Source organism: Arachis ipaensis, chromosome B08, assembly GCF_000816755.2.
Source record: "Arachis ipaensis cultivar K30076 chromosome B08, Araip1.1, whole genome shotgun sequence".
NCBI classification, from domain to species: Eukaryota; Viridiplantae; Streptophyta; class Magnoliopsida; order Fabales; family Fabaceae; genus Arachis; species Arachis ipaensis.
The window spans coordinates 94,403,143-94,409,114 of record NC_029792.2 but is presented as its reverse complement, the minus strand read 5'-3'; positions in this window follow the sequence as shown (position 1 = coordinate 94,409,114).

Below are 5,972 nucleotides of genomic sequence, written 5' to 3'. Positions count from 1 at the left end.
TGTTTAGTAAAAGAAAAATATTAAAAAGTTATCAAATTTTATTATTTTTTATTATTAGTTAATTATTAATATTTAAATAATTTTATTAAGTAGATAACAGAGAATGCGAACAATGTAAACAACACGAATCTCAGGTCTATTAAACATAAAAAAATATGTCAATATAATTATCCATCTTTATTTTCAATTTGACTTTCACCTTTTCTATTATCAATTTTCACCTTCACATATTCTAAACCCTATTTTCACCGCATCTATTTCACTGCAGCCTCCTTGTCACGTCACCACTGCTGTCGTCATCGCTGACTGTCCAAACGTCAGCGCCGCCGCCTTCCTCTCCATCATGCCACGGCTGTTGTGCCGTCTTTCTGCCTTGTCGCACTGCTGCTGCTATATGCCGCCGATCATCCCACTCACGCCACCACCATATAACATCCAGCTAAGATCAAAAGAACATCTGTAATTTTATACTATGCAACATTCATGTACAATAAAAAGAAACATCTGGCTAAGATCAAAGAAACATCTGCAATCCTATATTAAGAAGCATCCATATATAATAAAAAGAAACATCAAGCTCTTAGTACAATAAAAAGAAACATTTAGCTAAGAGCAAAACAAAAAATCTAAAACACATCCAAAAAAATCCAAATCACAGCAGAACACGGGAGAGGGTGCGAGACAGTAGCAGCGATGCCCCCAGATCGCGAGACAGCGGCAGCGACATGGGGTTGCGAGACAGCAGGCGGTGGCAACGGTACGGGGATCGTGAGACAACGGGCAGCGGTGTCATGAGAATTGGTGGTGATCGCGTGACTGATGAATGGACGCACAACTTGTGTCACTCGCCGTTAGAGCTCCCTCCAACAACGATGGCGCACTGTGGAGACGGAACGGTGGCGGTCTGGACGACGAATGGTTAACACAGTGAGAAAGAACAGAACGTAGTGTGAGAGTGTGTTTAGAAAAAGTTAGGTTTCTTGATCTTAATGATTCATATTGAAATTCAAAAATTTAATTATTCTAAATTAATTAATTAAAAATATGATTTTTAAAATTATTTTAATTTATTATTTACGTTATTTAATAATCAAAGGTTGGGAGCACATATATATAAAAAGACAAGAGGGAAGAAAAATAAAGCCACTCTTAGAGGTTGAGAACGTAAGCATCTTTATATATACTAATATAGCATAAACATGTAAGTGTGTAATTAGACCACACATATATATTAAAAGAAAAGTCTAAAGGCGAGGGAATGAAGTGTTGCATGTGATTTAGTGCAAGAGGCTATAGGAGGTTGAACTCTATACCGAATTGGAAATATATAAGAAGTTTTGTATAACAATGAAAAAGTTGTGAACACTTTATGCTGGATTGAAAATTTTTTGCATTTAATTTTCATGGTTAGGAATTACATAGATGAATAATTTTGTTACCATGAGAAAGTATGTACGTCTATCTTTATGTGTATGAAGAATGATACCTTTATATTAAAATTAGTCACTAAATCTTTATATATATATATATATATATATTGAACTCTATGCTGAATTGAAAATATACAGGAAGTTTTGTATGCTGGATTGAGAATTTTTTGCATTTAATTTTCATGGTTAGGAATTACATAGTTAAACAATTTTACTAACATGAGAAAGTATGTACGTCTATCTTTATGTGTATGAAGAATGATACCTTTATATTAAAATTAGTCACTATATATATATATATTGAACTCTATGCTGAATTGGAAATATACAGGAAGTTTTGTATAATAATGAAAAAGTTGTGAACACTTTATACTGGATTGAGAATTTTCTGCATTTAATTTTCATGGTTAGGAATTACATAGTTGAACAATTTTGCTAACATGAGAAAGTATGTACGTCTATCTTTATGTGTATGAAGAATGATACTTTTATATTAAAATTAGTCACTAAATCTTTATATATATATTGAACTCTATGCATATATAGGAAGTTTTGTACATCAATGAAAAAGTTGTGAACACTTGATGCTGGATTGAGAATTTCCTGCATTTAATTTTCATGGTTAGGAATTGCATAGTTGAACAATTTTGCTAACATGAGAAAGTATGTACGTCTATCTTTATGTGTATGAAAAATGATACCTTTATATTAAAATTAGTCACTAAATCTTTATATATATATATATTATTTAATTTATTTTAAATTTATATTTTATATTAATAAATTATTTTGATATATATTTAATATGATTTTTTTATGTATCGACAATGTTATATAAACAAATATTTTTGTAGCTAAGTCTAATTAAATTAACACAAATCTAACATAAAAAAAAAACATGCGCACATGAGTCACTCACTTTTCTTATTAACATTATACAAAAATTTAAGAATATAGACAGAAATATTTGCACACAACAAAAAAATTTTATCCATATAACACAAAAAATTTTACATATAGCACATAAAATTTTGGTGCAAATATATTTTGTTGGTTAGGTGAATTAATTGTATTCTTGAAAAACTTTTGTGTTGTGCATAAAAAATTGTGCTGTGTAAATTTTTGTAATATATATATTTTGTTAGTTGTGTATCAATATTTTAGATATGTAGTCTTTTAAAAATTTGTGTTATACTCCAATATTTTTGTATTGTACACTAAATTTTCTGTGATATATATCAAACTTTCTATGTTGTGTGTATTTTGTTAGTTGAATATCAATGTTTTAAATATGTGGTCTTTTAAAAATTTGTATTGTACACTAAAATTTTTGTGTTGTATATCAATTTTTGTGTTCTAGTGTTTTGAGCATATATGAAAAAAAACAAAAAGATGAAGAAAACTAAGATGATAATGATAAAAGAGGATGAGGAGAAAAAATCAAATAAAAGAAGAATACTTAAGAAAAAAAAACATCTGATGACAACAATATTACATTGTTGAAGAAAAAGCCGGTAAAAAAAGAAATTTGAAGAAAAAATGACGACGACGTTATTTTAGTGGTTGTTAAAAATGCCGACAAAAGCCTATAATAACGACGACTACATTAAAAATGACGACGATTACATTATTTTAACAACCACTACAAAAAATTCTGGTAAAAACGATAATATTACGTTCTTAAAAATGATGACAACTACATTAAAAAAAATCGCATTTATCTAACTTAATTGGAACTTGGTTGATAAAATTATTTGGCCAGATAAAAATTATTGTTTACGTATAGAGAAAATTCTATTCTCCTCCTTTACGAGATATTAAAATGACACTTCCCTCTTCTCTATTTTATAAATGTACATTCTCCTCCCTTTTAATTTTTAAAAAACCTCCTCTTTAATCTATTTTAAACTTTTTGTGTTAACTAATGTTAACTTTATCCATTTTTTAAGAAAAAATAAATTATTTTTTAAAAAAATATCCATTAACAAAAATTTTATTTTTTATCATTAATTTTAGCATGCTATAAGAAAGAGGAGTGAAATTTTCTCTTATGAATATGGTTGCTTTATGGATACTTGCGTCGGTATGTAAAGGGAGGTATTGCTCTTTAAATAGTTTCATATAATGCTTTGGAAAAACTACCAAAAGTACCCATGAAGTTTACGAACGCTGACAAAAGTACCCATAAACTAAGGAAATTAATGCTGTACTCATGAAAGATGGTTCCTATGACAAAAGTATCCAAATTCTAATTTTTTTGTTGATTTTTTAATAAAATTCCTAAATTACCCCACCCTAACCCCATTCTACTATTACTCCCTCTCTTTTCTTCTTCCTCTCTCATCACTTATCCCTCAAAAACCCTCACAGAGTCACAGAAATTCTCTTCTTACCTCCTCATTGCCATCCGCCACCCACCTACTTCATTACCGCCAATCTCTTCCCCTCTCACTGCTTTTCTCTCTCACTATTAAGGTGACTACAACACCTTTATCGCACACCTGTGACCCAACCTGAGGAGAATGCTGCCGTGGCACGCCTGTTGCAGTCGAGGAGAACACCGTCGTTGCACACCTGAGAGGAGAGAGAGGGGTCGTGGTACTCTTGCATGCAGAAAGCGGGTTTGGTAAAGAGAAATTAGTGAAGAAAGGGAGGTGCCACTGTGGATGGAGATTCTGCCATTGACGATGTTACAGTCGGCCAGCGAAGAAAAATGTATTTCTTTTTTTTAAATATTTTTATTTTATTTTTCTTATTTTCAGAAATTGATTTAGTTACTACTAAAATGATACTGTTATATTTTTTTTAAAATCTGCTTCTATTTTTTATGAAGGCTGAGATTGATTTACAGAAGACCTAGTTGATGGCTACTTCTACTTCTGATTTTTGCTGAAATAAATTTCAAATTGGATGAATGAATTTGTTGATTTTTTATGGTTGATGACTTTTTCTATTTCTAGTTTTGCTAAAGTGAATTGAAATTGGATGAATGAATTTGAAAATTTTTATGTTTTGAGTATTTTTTGGTGTTTGATTAATTTAGTTTGGGTATGGATTATAAACTTATGAGTGAATCGGTTGAGGTCCGATCCTCTATCACCACCACCACTACCATTGATTTTGGTCTGGTTTGTCGTAGGAGTAGTTTTGGACTCCATGGCAATAGTTGGTGCAAATTGAGTTATGAAAGGTTGAAAAAGTGAATTGAGATTGAGTGTAGGGTAGTTTAGAAATTTTATTAAAAAATCAATAAAAAATTAAGATTTGGATACTTTTGTCATACGAAACCCATCTTTCATGGGTACAGCGTTAATTTTCTTAGTTTATGGGTACTTTTGTCAGCGTTCGTAAACTTTATGGGTACTTTTGGTAGTTTTTCCTAATGCTTTTTTCAGAATATATTGCTTTTGTATATCAACCAAAACGTTAGTAATTTTTTACATAAATTAAAAAGTATTTATTATTATTATCATGGAAAAATTTGTATTAGGCAATTCTAGATTTAAATAAATTTTATAGATATAATTTAGGTTTAATTATTCTGTTGGTTTTTATAATTTTGTGAAATTTTTAATTAGATCTCTATACTTTTTTTTTTAATTGGATCTCTGCACTATTTTTTTTAATTAGATCCCTCTTAGTAGTAATTGGCTTAATTATATAGAAATCCAACTAAAAAAAATTGGTACATGGACTCAAATAAAAGGAAAAAAATTATAGAGACTCAATTAAAAAAAAATTAGTGCAGAGACCTAAATAAAAAAAAGTGTACTTTGGAGATGATGATAATGGTTACTATATATAATTTATTAATTAATCATTTAAAATATTAAATTATTGTTAATATATTTTTAGTTTAATTATTTTGTTGGTCTCTATAGTTTTGCAAATTTTTTAATTAGATTCTTATATTTTTTTTTCTTTTAATTGGGTTACTACACCAAATTTTTTTTAATTAGGTCTCTTTTAGTAGTAATTAGCTTAATTGTATAAGGACCCAACTAAAAAATAAATTGGTGGAGGGATTCAAATAAAAAAAAAATGTAAGGACTCAATTAAAAAAAATTAATATAAAAATTCAATTAAAAAAATATAAAAATCTAATTAAAAATTTTATAAAACTATAAAAACTAACAGAATAATTAAACCTATAACGAGATGAGTTGAATCGTGTGTATTTCTAAGAAAAAGGCTATATGTGAAGAGAAATCAAACAACTCAGCTAATTCTCTTTGTAATGGATATAAGTTATGATTCGATATATATAAAAAATCGGATATGAGTCACTGAATAGGCAAATGACATCGATGTTAATATAAGTAAGTTACACTACTTTTGTCTTTTTAAAAGTTAATTTTTATCTATCTAAACGTTGAATTAGAATCTCATAAAGATTATTTGTACCAAATTATTTTCATAATAATTCATACATGTGTGTTGTTTTAAAGTTTTATATTACTATTAATTTTGATATATAAAAAAGTTCAAAGATTATATTAGCATATATAAATTAAAATTGTATAAAGAATATAATTTGCAACA